The sequence below is a fragment of the Periplaneta americana genome, chromosome 8, assembly GCF_040183065.1.
Source record: "Periplaneta americana isolate PAMFEO1 chromosome 8, P.americana_PAMFEO1_priV1, whole genome shotgun sequence".
Classification (NCBI taxonomy): Eukaryota; Metazoa; Arthropoda; class Insecta; order Blattodea; family Blattidae; genus Periplaneta; species Periplaneta americana.
The window spans coordinates 132,716,449-132,734,196 of NC_091124.1; the positions used below are offsets into that span (position 1 = coordinate 132,716,449).

The 17,748-nt window shown below is 48.2% G+C and overlaps 1 protein-coding gene across 7 annotated transcripts in view; it reads left to right on the forward strand.

Annotated features, from left to right (window-relative positions):
- LOC138705059 (small subunit processome component 20 homolog) overlaps positions 1–17,748 on the forward strand; it is a 297,829-nt gene that overhangs the window by 162,563 nt on the left and 117,518 nt on the right. The gene's annotated exons all lie outside the window — the stretch shown is intronic.

Below are 17,748 nucleotides of genomic sequence, written 5' to 3' on the forward strand. Positions count from 1 at the left end.
TAATGTTTGATACAGAGAAGTAGTCGGGCGGCCGGGTAGCTCAGTTGGTAGAGCAGCTGGCTATGGACTGGAAGGTCCGGGGTTCGATCCCAGGTGGTGACAGGATTTTTTTTCGTTGCCAAACTTTCAGAACGGCCCCGAGGTTCACTGAGCCTCCTATAAAATTGAGTACCGGGTCTTTCCCGGGGGTAAAAGGCGGTCAGAGCGTGGTGCCGACCACACCACCTCATTCTAGTGCCGAGGTCATGGAAAGCCTGGGGCTCTACCTCCATGCCCCCCAGGTGCCTTCATGGCATGTTATGGGGATACCTTTACCTTTTACCTTTTTACAGAGAAGTAGTCTGTACTATATGCAAGAATTTTTGTGATTGGTATATTAAAAAAAAATTCATACTATTATTTTTTTTTTTTTTTTTTTTTTCAGATTCCATTTATTGTGACATTAAACTTGCGCAATATCCGCATGTAACAGTTTTTAGATGATATATAAGCGTGTCTCCTCCCTTCCCTATGAAATATGCATTACTGGTCCAGACTTTAAGTCCTTCCTTAGACAGATTTTCTTCATGAACTTTAATGTTCTGTTTACGTATAGTTTTAGTTTTACACATAGAGTTATTAGATTTTAATACAACCTGAAAGTTTTATATTTACATATATAGACAAATTATAATTCCGACTTTGAAGCTCATCTGCCCATCATGAGTTGTTGTTTGTTCATTTCTTATGGAATTTGGGGCTTGAGGGAAGTGGTAGTTGCTGTAAACCAGTGATGATGACCAATTATATCTAGAATAGTTAGAAAGTTCGAATCCGTAGCATAATGTTGGAATTTTTGTTTTTAATATTGTGAATTTTATTAGTTACAACAATGTAATTTATTCGTCACAACAGTAATTCCTTTCTACAATTCACCTTAAACGCTCTCGTCAACAATTGGATCCTCACTCAACAAAGTATTCGTTATAGCATTCCACCGACGACAATGACAATTTACTTGGACTATTACGCACAACAATGAACTGTTAATCTTAACTAGTATTTACAAAGCACTATTTACAAATCAGAACTACCAGTTCTCAGTTCACAGTTCTTCTATCTCAGTCACTCGAGTTCACAGTATCTCGAACCACAGACCTTCAGAGACAGTTCACTGTACTCGAACTCGGGTCCCTCCAACTGCGGTCCACTGCACTCGAACTCAGGTCTCTCCAACTGCGGTCCACTGCACTCGAACTCAGGCCTTCGGATGCTGACGCAGATGCGGACGCACACTCGAGTCGAACTCCGGTACACAAGACTGGCTTTCTCACTGACTGGCTGACTAATCAACTGAAAACTGGAAACTCTAAAACTGCTGTCGTTCCTTCGCGACCGTAATTTATAATCACAGCGACGTAGCCTCGAAGGTTCCACCCGTCTCTAGAGATGGCATTCCAGAGAAATCCAGAGCCCTCTCCTCTCTACCAGCACCAGATGCGCGCGCAAACTCGTCGCGTGACGTAATACACCCTCTCTCTTCTCTCCACCGCGCGACGTCACTCAATGTTCCGTGGAGCCTGTGCGATCTGCTTTCATGCGGGACGCTGGTCGTGAGTTCGATTCTCACGTCGCTGTCACATTGCCCCCTCCTTAGGGCTGCTCGTCCCGGGCAGTCCCTTGGTAGGATGCTAATCGGTCCAGATGCACCACCATCATCTTCCCTCGAGGCTGTCGCTGGATGCGGTACACCACGTCGTTGATCCGGGTCACCACGCGGTATGGTCCATCCCAGGCACGCTGCAGCTTTGGTGATTTCCCTTTGGTCCTGGTAGGTCGATACAGCCACACCAGGTCGCCCTCCTGGAATCCTGCAGAGTTGGCTAATCTGTCGTAGCGCACCTTCATCCTGTCGCTGGCCATCTTGAGGTGCTCTCTGGCCAGTTGGTGAACTCCATTCAACTTCTCGGTGAGTTCTGCCACATAGTCAGTCGCTGGCTGGTCGGCGCTGGGTGGCGTGCCAAACAGCAGATCACAGGGCAGGCGCAGCTCTCTCCCGAAGACCATGTTTGCCGGTGTCATCCCTGTTGTATCGTGGACCGAAGCTCTGTAGGCCAAGAGGAACAGTGGAACTCTGGCATCCCAGTCTCGTTGATGGTTGGACACCACCTTCCGCAGGTGCTCCTCCACGGTTTTGATGTATCGTTCCACCATGCCGTCGGACTGTGGGTGGAGGGGAGTGGTCCTGGTTTTATGCACCCCCAGACGCTCGAGCAATTCTCCCATTAGGTTGGATTCGAAGTTGCGCCCCTGATCGCTATGCAATTCCCGGGGCACCCCGAATCGGCAAATGAAGTTGTCAAGCAGCGCGTCGGCCACCGTCGAAGCCTCTTGGTTGGGAATCGCGTACACCTCTGGCCATTTTGTGAAGTAATCCATGGCGACTAGCAGGTAGCGGTTCCCGCGATCCGTGACCGGGAACGGGCCAGCAACGTCGATGGCGATCCTCTCAAAAGGAGCTCCCACATTGTACTGCTGCATGGCTCCCCTGCTGCGGGTCCTTGGTCCGCGACTGGCTGCACAGGTGTCGCATCTTCGGCACCATTGTTCCGTGTCGGTTCTCTGATGCAACCAATAGAACCTCTGCCTTAACTTGTCCAGCGTCCTGTTGGCTCCCAGGTGGCCTCCAGTCACTCCAGCATGAGTCTCCTCCAGCACTTCCTTCACCTTGCTCCTGGGCAGGACAAGTTGTTCTATGCGGGTCCTTCCATCGGCCGACTCCCAAATCCTCTTCAGGATACCGTCCTTGACAGTGAAGGATTCCCACTGGGCCCAGTAGCTCTTGTAAGTGGTGCTACGGTTGGCGATATCGGCCCATACTGGTCTCTGGCCGGACTCCACATCACGCAGTAGCTGTCCAATGTTTGGATCCTCCAGCTGCTTCCTCCTTATGGCGGCGTTATCCCATCCTGGGCTCGGCTGGGCGGCAATTGCTCGGACTGCGTGGGCGCCATCCCGCTCTTCTACTTTCAGGCAGTGTTTACAGCCATCCGGGCACGGGCGTCGTGATAAGGCATCAGCGTTGGAATGTTTCTTCCCTTGTCGGTGTTCGGAGGTGAAGTTGTACTCCTGCAGTCGTTGAACCCAACGGGCGGTCTGCCCCTCCAGATTCTTGAAGCCCAATAGCCAGGTGAGTGCAGAATGGTCTGTCCTCAGATGGAATTCCTGGCCATACAAATATTTGTGGAAGTGCTTCAGGGCTTCCACAATGGCAAGAAGTTCTCTACGCGTCACACAGTAGTTTCTCTCAGCCTTGGATAGTGTTCGGCTGAAGTAGGCAATCACCCTCTCTTGCCCGTCCTGTTCCTGAGAGAGTACTCCGCCGATGCCTACGTTGCTAGCGTCCGTGTCGAGCGTGAACTTCCTTCCAGGGATGGGATATCCCAGTACAGGAGCAGTGCAGAGCGCTTCTTTCAGCGACTGGAAGGATGACTCCGCCTCGTCTGTCCACTGGAATTGTCGTTTCTCCTCGGTCAGCTGGGTTAGAGGCTTAGCGATGTTGGCGTACCCAGCTACGAACCTTCTGTAATAAGTGCAGAGGCCGAGAAAGCGGCGCAGCTCCTGCTTGTCCCTCGGTCTAGGCCATCCTCTGATGGCTTGTAGCTTCTCCGGGGCCGTGGCCACTCCGTTGGTCCCTACTACCTGTCCCAAGTAGTTGACCTTCTTCTGGAATAGATGACATTTCTTCGGGTTCAACTTCAGTCTGGCTTGTCGCAGTCTCTCGAACACTTTCCTCAGGTTCAACAGCTGTTCGCCGAAAGTCTTGCCCACCACGATGACGTCATCAAGGTACAGCAAACAGGTGTCATATGTCAGGCCTCTCATTACAGACTCCATTAGTCTCTGGAATGTAGCCGGGGCGTTGCAGAGGCCGAACGGCATAACGGTGAACTGCCATAGTCCCTGGCCTGTAGAGAATGCCGTTTTCTCCTTGTCCTCAGGATGTAGCACCACCTGCCAGTATCCTGACTTGAGATCCAACGTCGAGAACCACTCTGCTCCGGCCAGGGTGTCCAAGGTGTCGTCAATTCGTGGGAGGGGAAAGCAGTCTTTCCTGGTGACGTCATTCAGTCTTCTGTAGTCCACGCAGAAACGCAGGTCCCCATTCTTCTTCTTCACCAGCACTACAGGTGATGACCAAGGGCTGTCGGATTCCTCGATGACCCCTCTTGCTTTCATGCCCTCCAGTTGGCTGTCAATCTCCCTCTGTTTAGCTAGAGGGACGCGTCGAGGAGGTTGTCTGATTGGGCGAGCATTTCCGGTGTCGATGCGGTGCTGAACTTTCTCCGTTCTCCCGTAGTCGTTTTCAGACAGACTGAACACGTCTTGAAATTCTGTCAGTAGATCGTGGACTTGTCTTCTTTCTCTTTTGCTTAAATTCTCCGCCAATTCTCGAGCCAGCTCTTTCAGTGATGGGTCTAGATCTGGACGTGGTCGGTGACACTCCTCGTTATCTGCCAGCGACGTCACAGACACCACCGGCTCGACGTTACCTAGTACAGTTCCACTAGGCACTTCCTTGTCCCGATTGGTGACATTCAGGACCCTCACCGGTACCACCTTCTGATTCGGGAGTAGGGATCTGGCCACATAAACCCCATCTATCGGAGTTGTTTGCGAATCGAGGAGCAGGTTTCTCTTCGGCTGTCCGTCCAGTCTTGCCGTCACCACCATCTCGCAGCCTGCCGGGATTGTCACATGATTCTCCAAGGTGAGTCTGCTTGCAATGGGTTGGTCTTCGACGTCCCTCAGGAACACTTCATCCTGACCAAACCGCAGGATACGGCGCCTGACATCCACCGTTGCATCGAAGATCCGCATGGCGTCGAGTCCCAGGATGACGTCTTCAGTGATGTTGGCGACGAACACCCACATCTCCAGTCTCCTCTTTCCCAAGGTCAAGTCCAGGAAAACCTCTTTTTGGATGGGTAGGTTCTCGCCTGAGGCAGTACGTAGCTCATACCGGCGCAGCGGCGTCCTCCCAGGTAGTCCACGCACGACTTCCGGTCTGGCGATAGTGAGCGACGCCCTGGTGTCTACCAGTACTCTGCATGGGCGGCCTCTTATCCATCCGTCAGCAATCAGCCCATCGTCGCATCTTCTGTTAACCGTCTTCAAGATCAGCCGAGGGGATGGTGATGACGGCGCCGACGTGCCCCTCATCGCATCGGCCCCTTTTAGTTTTCCTGTTTGTGACCAGATCGGTCACAGTCCCTCCTCAGGTGTCCAGGCTCGCCGCAGGACCAGCAGGTAGGCACTCCTCGTCTTCGTCGCTCTGGTGATTTCGGTTGACGCTCCTCGACGTCGGCCGCCGCGACGCTCCTAATCCGGTGCGATGCCGAGACGTTCGCAGTCAACTTGGCTGCCTCCATCCTGAGGGCCGCCGCCAGAGCTGCGTTGGTGGTGCGATGCTCTGCTAAGAGTAGCTGTTGTTTTATTTCCGGGTCTCGAACTCCGCTGCCGAAGGTGTAGGCCGCCTCTCCAGCGATGAAATCATTAGGTAGGCCCCTGAGCGCCTTATGGGCCAGTTGTTCCACCGCCATCGCGAATTCTTGTAGGGACTCGCCTGACTGTTGGACCCTCGTTTTCAGTTGGGTCCTGAACGCTGCCGCAAGTTGATGGTCACCATAACGTCCCTCCAAGGCCGCCATTATCTCAGCGGCTGTCCCATCTTCTGGAACGCTGTGAAGAATCTCCGACGCCTGTCCTTGAAGCGCGGTCAGCAGCTGAGTAGTCTTCTCCGCTGGGGTCCACCCATTATGTGCTGCGGTGGCCTCGAACTGGCGACGGAATATCGCCCAAGACGTCGTACCGTCGAACTTTGGCGTCTTGACGTTGTGATGTCTGGCTGAGGGCGATGGTTCCACATGGCCACTACATGAGGTCCTCAATTCTGACGTCGATCTTTCCACGGCCCGTTGAACTTCCTCGGCAATTATCTGTTTCTGTTCTCTAGCCTGGCGATCCACTAACGCGAGGATGTGCTTGTTTTCCTCAGCGTGTTTGTCCATCATCTCACTCGTCTTATCCAGCAACTCGCTCGTCTGCTCTTGACGACGCTCGAGATCGCGGATTTTGCCGTCGAAATTGTCTACATCCTGTCTCAACTCGGCTACTGTCTCGTTTATAGTTGTAAAATTCTGGTTTAATTTATCCAAATCGGCCTTAAGTTCGTCTTTCACGATGGCCACAATTCCATCTACGTGGGCCGAAACGCTTTCGATTTGCGTAGTGACGTCATCTTTCACTCCGCTTATGTCACTTTTCATCTCCGTTTTCACTTCACTTATGTCACTCTTCATCTCCGTTTTCACATCACTTATGTCGTTCTTAACCTCACTGATGTGCTTGTTCATGTCGTTCATGCCGTCTTTCATTTCTGCTTTTACGTCACTTATGTCCTTTTTCATTTCAGCTTTCATTTCCGCGATGGCTTGCAGGATCTGCTGTAGGTTCTCCATTGTCGATAATATCCCACTTCTGACACCAGTGTGAATTTTATTAGTTACAACAATGTAATTTATTCGTCACAACAGTAATTCCTTTCTACAATTCACCTTAAACGCTCTCGTCAACAATTGGATCCTCACTCAACAAAGTATTCGTTATAGCATTCCACCGACGACAATGACAATTTACTTGGACTATTACGCACAACAATGAACTGTTAATCTTAACTAGTATTTACAAAGCACTATTTACAAATCAGAACTACCAGTTCTCAGTTCACAGTTCTTCTATCTCAGTCACTCGAGTTCACAGTATCTCGAACCACAGACCTTCAGAGACAGTTCACTGTACTCGAACTCGGGTCCCTCCAACTGCGGTCCACTGCACTCGAACTCAGGTCTCTCCAACTGCGGTCCACTGCACTCGAACTCAGGCCTTCGGATGCTGACGCAGATGCGGACGCACACTCGAGTCGAACTCCGGTACACAAGACTGGCTTTCTCACTGACTGGCTGACTAATCAACTGAAAACTGGAAACTCTAAAACTGCTGTCGTTCCTTCGCGACCGTAATTTATAATCACAGCGACGTAGCCTCGAAGGTTCCACCCGTCTCTAGAGATGGCATTCCAGAGAAATCCAGAGCCCTCTCCTCTCTACCAGCACCAGATGCGCGCGCAAACTCGTCGCGTGACGTAATACACCCTCTCTCTTCTCTCCACCGCGCGACGTCACTCAATGTTCCGTGGAGCCTGTGCGATCTGCTTTCATGCGGGACGCTGGTCGTGAGTTCGATTCTCACGTCGCTGTCACATTGCCCCCTCCTTAGGGCTGCTCGTCCCGGGCAGTCCCTTGGTAGGATGCTAATCGGTCCAGATGCACCACCATCATCTTCCCTCGAGGCTGTCGCTGGATGCGGTACACCACGTCGTTGATCCGGGTCACCACGCGGTATGGTCCATCCCAGGCACGCTGCAGCTTTGGTGATTTCCCTTTGGTCCTGGTAGGTCGATACAGCCACACCAGGTCGCCCTCCTGGAATCCTGCAGAGTTGGCTAATCTGTCGTAGCGCACCTTCATCCTGTCGCTGGCCATCTTGAGGTGCTCTCTGGCCAGTTGGTGAACTCCATTCAACTTCTCGGTGAGTTCTGCCACATAGTCAGTCGCTGGCTGGTCGGCGCTGGGTGGCGTGCCAAACAGCAGATCACAGGGCAGGCGCAGCTCTCTCCCGAAGACCATGTTTGCCGGTGTCATCCCTGTTGTATCGTGGACCGAAGCTCTGTAGGCCAAGAGGAACAGTGGAACTCTGGCATCCCAGTCTCGTTGATGGTTGGACACCACCTTCCGCAGGTGCTCCTCCACGGTTTTGATGTATCGTTCCACCATGCCGTCGGACTGTGGGTGGAGGGGAGTGGTCCTGGTTTTATGCACCCCCAGACGCTCGAGCAATTCTCCCATTAGGTTGGATTCGAAGTTGCGCCCCTGATCGCTATGCAATTCCCGGGGCACCCCGAATCGGCAGATGAAGTTGTCAAGCAGCGCGTCGGCCACCGTCGAAGCCTCTTGGTTGGGAATCGCGTACACCTCTGGCCATTTTGTGAAGTAATCCATGGCGACTAGCAGGTAGCGGTTCCCGCGATCCGTGACCGGGAACGGGCCAGCAACGTCGATGGCGATCCTCTCAAAAGGAGCTCCCACATTGTACTGCTGCATGGCTCCCCTGCTGCGGGTCCTTGGTCCGCGACTGGCTGCACAGGTGTCGCATCTTCGGCACCATTGTTCCGTGTCGGTTCTCTGATGCAACCAATAGAACCTCTGCCTTAACTTGTCCAGCGTCCTGTTGGCTCCCAGGTGGCCTCCAGTCACTCCAGCATGAGTCTCCTCCAGCACTTCCTTCACCTTGCTCCTGGGCAGGACAAGTTGTTCTATGCGGGTCCTTCCATCGGCCGACTCCCAAATCCTCTTCAGGATACCGTCCTTGACAGTGAAGGATTCCCACTGGGCCCAGTAGCTCTTGTAAGTGGTGCTACGGTTGGCGATATCGGCCCATACTGGTCTCTGGCCGGACTCCACATCACGCAGTAGCTGTCCAATGTTTGGATCCTCCAGCTGCTTCCTCCTTATGGCGGCGTTATCCCATCCTGGGCTCGGCTGGGCGGCAATTGCTCGGACTGCGTGGGCGCCATCCCGCTCTTCTACTTTCAGGCAGTGTTTACAGCCATCCGGGCACGGGCGTCGTGATAAGGCATCAGCGTTGGAATGTTTCTTCCCTTGTCGGTGTTCGGAGGTGAAGTTGTACTCCTGCAGTCGTTGAACCCAACGGGCGGTCTGCCCCTCCAGATTCTTGAAGCCCAATAGCCAGGTGAGTGCAGAATGGTCTGTCCTCAGATGGAATTCCTGGCCATACAAATATTTGTGGAAGTGCTTCAGGGCTTCCACAATGGCAAGAAGTTCTCTACGCGTCACACAGTAGTTTCTCTCAGCCTTGGATAGTGTTCGGCTGAAGTAGGCAATCACCCTCTCTTGCCCGTCCTGTTCCTGAGAGAGTACTCCGCCGATGCCTACGTTGCTAGCGTCCGTGTCGAGCGTGAACTTCCTTCCAGGGATGGGATATCCCAGTACAGGAGCAGTGCAGAGCGCTTCTTTCAGCGACTGGAAGGATGACTCCGCCTCGTCTGTCCACTGGAATTGTCGTTTCTCCTCGGTCAGCTGGGTTAGAGGCTTAGCGATGTTGGCGTACCCAGCTACGAACCTTCTGTAATAAGTGCAGAGGCCGAGAAAGCGGCGCAGCTCCTGCTTGTCCCTCGGTCTAGGCCATCCTCTGATGGCTTGTAGCTTCTCCGGGGCCGTGGCCACTCCGTTGGTCCCTACTACCTGTCCCAAGTAGTTGACCTTCTTCTGGAATAGATGACATTTCTTCGGGTTCAACTTCAGTCTGGCTTGTCGCAGTCTCTCGAACACTTTCCTCAGGTTCAACAGCTGTTCGCCGAAAGTCTTGCCCACCACGATGACGTCATCAAGGTACAGCAAACAGGTGTCATATGTCAGGCCTCTCATTACAGACTCCATTAGTCTCTGGAATGTAGCCGGGGCGTTGCAGAGGCCGAACGGCATAACGGTGAACTGCCATAGTCCCTGGCCTGTAGAGAATGCCGTTTTCTCCTTGTCCTCAGGATGTAGCACCACCTGCCAGTATCCTGACTTGAGATCCAACGTCGAGAACCACTCTGCTCCGGCCAGGGTGTCCAAGGTGTCGTCAATTCGTGGGAGGGGAAAGCAGTCTTTCCTGGTGACGTCATTCAGTCTTCTGTAGTCCACGCAGAAACGCAGGTCCCCATTCTTCTTCTTCACCAGCACTACAGGTGATGACCAAGGGCTGTCGGATTCCTCGATGACCCCTCTTGCTTTCATGCCCTCCAGTTGGCTGTCAATCTCCCTCTGTTTAGCTAGAGGGACGCGTCGAGGAGGTTGTCTGATTGGGCGAGCATTTCCGGTGTCGATGCGGTGCTGAACTTTCTCCGTTCTCCCGTAGTCGTTTTCAGACAGACTGAACACGTCTTGAAATTCTGTCAGTAGATCGTGGACTTGTCTTCTTTCTCTTTTGCTTAAATTCTCCGCCAATTCTCGAGCCAGCTCTTTCAGTGATGGGTCTAGATCTGGACGTGGTCGGTGACACTCCTCGTTATCTGCCAGCGACGTCACAGACACCACCGGCTCGACGTTACCTAGTACAGTTCCACTAGGCACTTCCTTGTCCCGATTGGTGACATTCAGGACCCTCACCGGTACCACCTTCTGATTCGGGAGTAGGGATCTGGCCACATAAACCCCATCTATCGGAGTTGTTTGCGAATCGAGGAGCAGGTTTCTCTTCGGCTGTCCGTCCAGTCTTGCCGTCACCACCATCTCGCAGCCTGCCGGGATTGTCACATGATTCTCCAAGGTGAGTCTGCTTGCAATGGGTTGGTCTTCGACGTCCCTCAGGAACACTTCATCCTGACCAAACCGCAGGATACGGCGCCTGACATCCACCGTTGCATCGAAGATCCGCATGGCGTCGAGTCCCAGGATGACGTCTTCAGTGATGTTGGCGACGAACACCCACATCTCCAGTCTCCTCTTTCCCAAGGTCAAGTCCAGGAAAACCTCTTTTTGGATGGGTAGGTTCTCGCCTGAGGCAGTACGTAGCTCATACCGGCGCAGCGGCGTCCTCCCAGGTAGTCCACGCACGACTTCCGGTCTGGCGATAGTGAGCGACGCCCTGGTGTCTACCAGTACTCTGCATGGGCGGCCTCTTATCCATCCGTCAGCAATCAGCCCATCGTCGCATCTTCTGTTAACCGTCTTCAAGATCAGCCGAGGGGATGGTGATGACGGCGCCGACGTGCCCCTCATCGCATCGGCCCCTTTTAGTTTTCCTGTTTGTGACCAGATCGGTCACAGTCCCTCCTCAGGTGTCCAGGCTCGCCGCAGGACCAGCAGGTAGGCACTCCTCGTCTTCGTCGCTCTGGTGATTTCGGTTGACGCTCCTCGACGTCGGCCGCCGCGACGCTCCTAATCCGGTGCGATGCCGAGACGTTCGCAGTCAACTTGGCTGCCTCCATCCTGAGGGCCGCCGCCAGAGCTGCGTTGGTGGTGCGATGCTCTGCTAAGAGTAGCTGTTGTTTTATTTCCGGGTCTCGAACTCCGCTGCCGAAGGTGTAGGCCGCCTCTCCAGCGATGAAATCATTAGGTAGGCCCCTGAGCGCCTTATGGGCCAGTTGTTCCACCGCCATCGCGAATTCTTGTAGGGACTCGCCTGACTGTTGGACCCTCGTTTTCAGTTGGGTCCTGAACGCTGCCGCAAGTTGATGGTCACCATAACGTCCCTCCAAGGCCGCCATTATCTCAGCGGCTGTCCCATCTTCTGGAACGCTGTGAAGAATCTCCGACGCCTGTCCTTGAAGCGCGGTCAGCAGCTGAGTAGTCTTCTCCGCTGGGGTCCACCCATTATGTGCTGCGGTGGCCTCGAACTGGCGACGGAATATCGCCCAAGACGTCGTACCGTCGAACTTTGGCGTCTTGACGTTGTGATGTCTGGCTGAGGGCGATGGTTCCACATGGCCACTACATGAGGTCCTCAATTCTGACGTCGATCTTTCCACGGCCCGTTGAACTTCCTCGGCAATTATCTGTTTCTGTTCTCTAGCCTGGCGATCCACTAACGCGAGGATGTGCTTGTTTTCCTCAGCGTGTTTGTCCATCATCTCACTCGTCTTATCCAGCAACTCGCTCGTCTGCTCTTGACGACGCTCGAGATCGCGGATTTTGCCGTCGAAATTGTCTACATCCTGTCTCAACTCGGCTACTGTCTCGTTTATAGTTGTAAAATTCTGGTTTAATTTATCCAAATCGGCCTTAAGTTCGTCTTTCACGATGGCCACAATTCCATCTACGTGGGCCGAAACGCTTTCGATTTGCGTAGTGACGTCATCTTTCACTCCGCTTATGTCACTTTTCATCTCCGTTTTCACTTCACTTATGTCACTCTTCATCTCCGTTTTCACATCACTTATGTCGTTCTTAACCTCACTGATGTGCTTGTTCATGTCGTTCATGCCGTCTTTCATTTCTGCTTTTACGTCACTTATGTCCTTTTTCATTTCAGCTTTCATTTCCGCGATGGCTTGCAGGATCTGCTGTAGGTTCTCCATTGTCGATAATATCCCACTTCTGACACCAGTGTGAATTTTATTAGTTACAACAATGTAATTTATTCGTCACAACAGTAATTCCTTTCTACAATTCACCTTAAACGCTCTCGTCAACAATTGGATCCTCACTCAACAAAGTATTCGTTATAGCATTCCACCGACGACAATGACAATTTACTTGGACTATTACGCACAACAATGAACTGTTAATCTTAACTAGTATTTACAAAGCACTATTTACAAATCAGAACTACCAGTTCTCAGTTCACAGTTCTTCTATCTCAGTCACTCGAGTTCACAGTATCTCGAACCACAGACCTTCAGAGACAGTTCACTGTACTCGAACTCGGGTCCCTCCAACTGCGGTCCACTGCACTCGAACTCAGGTCTCTCCAACTGCGGTCCACTGCACTCGAACTCAGGCCTTCGGATGCTGACGCAGATGCGGACGCACACTCGAGTCGAACTCCGGTACACAAGACTGGCTTTCTCACTGACTGGCTGACTAATCAACTGAAAACTGGAAACTCTAAAACTGCTGTCGTTCCTTCGCGACCGTAATTTATAATCACAGCGACGTAGCCTCGAAGGTTCCACCCGTCTCTAGAGATGGCATTCCAGAGAAATCCAGAGCCCTCTCCTCTCTACCAGCACCAGATGCGCGCGCAAACTCGTCGCGTGACGTAATACACCCTCTCTCTTCTCTCCACCGCGCGACGTCACTCAATGTTCCGTGGAGCCTGTGCGATCTGCTTTCATGCGGGACGCTGGTCGTGAGTTCGATTCTCACGTCGCTGTCACAATATTTTTATACTACAATTAAATGAAAAGAACATACTCAGTGTACACGTGGCTCTGGAGAAATTGAACAGGTGACTCGCCAGGTAATTTTTACGCAAAATATAAAACACCTCAATGGTTGTGACAACAGTGGCAGCGGTGACAGTGGCACTCATGTAAATTTTGCCCAAAACTCACCCCAATGTTGAAGATACCTTGGTGCAAAAGTATTAGAGTGCAAGAAGACTAATGGCTTCATTGCCAAACGTCTAGGCATTGTACACACACATAATATAACAATAGTAACAATAGCAGTATTAGTACTCTCTATGGTTTCACTTTTGATGTAATTGTTAGTGATAAACACTGTGAGATAGGACATTTTATCCTTGATTGGAAGTGATATTGCATTGTGGGGAAAGCATGTTACCAAGAAACGAGTTTACTATTTTTATCTATTTCAAACTACTTTGCTTTATCAATTAAAATAAAACTTACCTTAATGTTTGTACAGCCCAGTTACTTTATGGTGACAGCTCGTTGACGCAAGAGAGGAGAAGGTTCGACTGTGGGAGGGAGACTGATCCAAGACAGAGCGACGTTTTATGAATGGAGGGAGGGAAGTACAGTCATATTAGAAATGAAGTCTCATGTTGCTCTCCCGCAAGTTGCGGCGTCTGCATAATTTTGAGCTCCTGTCACTGTATTCACTTCATATTCCGGAACAATAGTCATTAGCAGGGAACGGATTTATATGGACTAAAAATATATGAAATATGTAAATATATATGTAGTTATTTTTACCAAAATATGGAATTAAATATGGATTTTTACCAAAATATGGAATTAAATATGGACTTAAAATTATAAAAAAATGACTATGTACGTTAAATATTGGTACATTTTAATCAAACTAAACAAAAAATATAATGGACGTACCTTATCTTCCAATGTAGTTTCAACAAAACACAATTTTTATTGTCTGTTACCATAACAATAGGTTACAAACATTTCTTTCAAGTGCTGAAAAGTGAATCTTCTTCTATTGTCTCTGAGGATAGATTTATACTGACTAAAAGAGCGTTCGACGTCACAAGAAGTAACTGGTACATAATTCAATTTCACAATGTCTGCTGGGGATAAGTCCAAGTTAATCTTCACTGTTGATTCACCACTCATCACAGCAACAACCTTTTGTAGTTCTTCATATCCAGGGTTTTTTGAAAGTACAGTGTCCACCTTAGCTCTTACTGCATCTGCAACTTTACCTCTACCACGATTCAGTTGTTCCACAGTACTATTTATAATTTCAAAACTTTCAGATAGTGAAAGGTGCCTATTTTGGAGACTTTTGAGCGTTTTTATGATGCATGAAAATGTATGCTGAATGTGAGCTAAGTCATTCTTCACACTTATGTCACAGGTAACTGTTTTCGCAGTATCAATTGAGACTGCATCTTCAGAGTCCAATGCAAGGAGAACATTGTTAATAGAGTCTATATGTTCGGCATAATATTCAACTGCTTCTAGCCATGTACCCCATCTAGTTAAAATTGGCTTTGGTGGCAATGGAATTTCAGGGTACATTTCTTTCAACACGTTAACTCTACTGGGAGCTTTGAGAAATACTTTTTTCACTGATGAAATCAACAAATCTACTTTAGGGAAATTGTCTCTGACCACTTCTGCCACACGATGAAATGCATGCGCCACACAAGTAAAATGAGTCAATTTAGGATATACAACAGATAATGCTTGTCCAGCTTTGACCATATAAGGGGCAGCATCGCTAATAAAGAATAACACATTATCGTACATAATACCCTTTGGCCACAGGATACCCATAGCTTCGTTGAACAGTTTAACTATAGTTTTGTTATTGCACTTTTCTAGAACATCACAATGTAAAAGAATTCGTTCAGAATATTGTTCACTTAACAAACCGATAACTACATTACCAACAAGTCTACCTTCTTTGTCGGGAGTCTCATCAATGGAAACCCAAATTGAACTATCTTTAATTTCATCTCTTATCTTCTGTATTGTCTCATCGTAGATGGATGGAGCATACGTCTTCCTAAGTGTTGACTCATCCGGGATTGTATGTTGAGTATATTTTTCAAGGAATTCCCTGAAGACCTTATTCTTTAGTTTGTAGAGAGGAATATCAGCAGAGATGAGAGAACGGCACAGGTCGATGTTAAACTCAGATCTTACATTCGATGTTGTTGGTTGTGTTAAAAACAATTGTCTCTGCTTGGAATTTAGTTGTTTGTTGGCCTGATGTTTACTAGTTGTAATGTGTTGTTGCACCAGGAACTTTTGTGTAGATGATACTGCACACTGACACAAATTACAAAATAATATTTTATTGTCAGTTGATAAACCATCTTCTTTAAATTCTGAAATGTAACTTGTTAGTTTTGATTTTAAATTGACTGAATGACGTACTTTTGGCATATTTACCGTCTTTATAGTATGATTTACAAAACTGAACCTATGTGTACTCTGACTGGCATTTAACTGTTGAGCTGCACAACTGAAGTCTGTTAAAAATTTTAAATTAAATTAATACAGTTTTGTAACTTACTTTCCCATTGTTGATAGGACTGCTAATTTTCAAATAACTCTGATGTTAAAGGGATTACTGAACATGTGTTTAAATCTCTATTGTTGAAATGTATTTTTAAAAGTTAATGGAATTTTGTTTTGTTTTATTGTTAAACCTAATATAATATGGACTGTTTTATATGAAATATGGAAAATATATGGAAATTAACGAAAATATGTACTAAACTCTAAAATATGGAAAAATATGGAAAATAAAAGTAGGATTTTTCAACCCTACACATTGTGAAACATAAAGATAATGCAAAATATAAATTATATTAGCTTTATAAGTAAATATGTATTTACATATAAATCCTTTCCCTGGTCATTAGTAAACACTAATGTGGAAATACAATGAGCAGCAGTCGAATCACTATATTTAAGAGTGAATCACTAATTAACAATGAAATATACTCATGCGGAAATACCGGTAATATTCATCAGTGCTTCACTGTTACCTTTCCCATCATCATCATCATCATCATCATCATCATCATCATCATCATCCATGTAAAAGATGGAGCGGCCTTCTTCTCTGTACTTCTTTATTTTCCTCAAATACTGCTGTTGTGCGACTGTCACTTAGGTCGCACTGATTGCTAGCCGGATGGCTACTGCATTCGACTTCTGCTCTTTCTCATCAGGATTTCTGACACCACCATTGTACACAACAATGGAAAACTATTTTGCTGGAAGAGCTGGAGCTCTCAGGATACTATAGGAAAACTACATGATTACTAAACTTAGTCTGAAATGATTGCAATCTTGTAAACTCTACCTGATTTATTATATATTTACAAATGTACAACAAAACTACTTACAAGGTATATCATTTCCCTCTGCCGATGCCATCACCACTACCATTTCTTCTGACCAAAAAAAAAAAATAGACTCAATGTATGCTCTCCGTCAATCTCCACGAACTGCCGCGTCTCCTCACCAACACTTTTTATCTCGTTATCTGTTTCCCGCCCGGGATACCGACCACGCCATCCACCAGGTGAGTTGGGCTTAAAAGCACTTTTGATTTCACGTACTTACAAATGTCGTCTTAATCAAACATCTCTTACATTTAATTTAATTCAGTGCATTATAGTGATAAGTCGCTATAATGAGCCTACGCGCAAGAAAAGAGTTCGAACAATGCGTGATATAATTTTAACCAATTAAAATGCATGCTTTGTTCTATTGGACCAATGGGATTAGTCCAGCAATGATCTGAGGCGTAAGAATACTTTCATTGTAGGCAGTGATTTACCACACGCCCGACAAGACTCTATACCGCTGGCTAAGCATCTTAAGACCGTGTATTCCGCTGACACTATTCCTGTTTCAAATTTAATATTCCATAGGAAATCATGCTACAGGGCGTTCTTTAGCCCTGGGGCATAACACTGCAAACTCTCGGCCCTAATGCTGTAATGCTACATCATAATTTGGCGATTATTTTGTGTTTCCCCCCCCCCCCCCAATGAAATCCTAATTTCAAAATAACTTTCCTCAAAGTCGAGATACCTCCCTGAAAGTCGATAGTCTTTCAATTTCAATAATTTATATATTTTTAAGTGTGGGCCGCTATTTCTGTGAAATATAGAACTCGTGCTTTGGTTCGTCTTATGAAAGCTTCATTAAAGTTGTCCACAGTTGATGTTGTCGCTGATTATCAATATCTTTAGTCTCCCTTATTATTTGGCTAACACAGCTCTCAGACACAGCGGTAAACTCTGCTTCAAGTTTTCCAACATTCGTTAGGTTTTTTTCTTCTGACACTACCTTCATAAAGCACTACATGTTGCTCACGACTTCTCGCGACTGCGAATGCAATACCCGACCTTTCAGTATGCTTCTTACAGGCAGCATTTTCACAAACAGAAAATAGCAGTGAATCTAGACAATAAATACTACACACTAAACAATACAAAACAGAAGCCCTACAACTATTTAAGTAAATAAATGAAATGTACGTAACAAACACACTAAATTGCAATATACAAGACAGTGGTGGTGTAGTAAGTCCTTAGTGTAACTGTACACCCACACTAATGCTCCCAAGATGTGACTGCTAACGCAGCCAGGGGAAGACTAAAATGAACACCCCTTCGAACAAACAGTGAACTCGCCCAAACCACTGCGTCGCCAGGCCAGAGCTGTCACCATAAAGAACTGGCCTGTACATA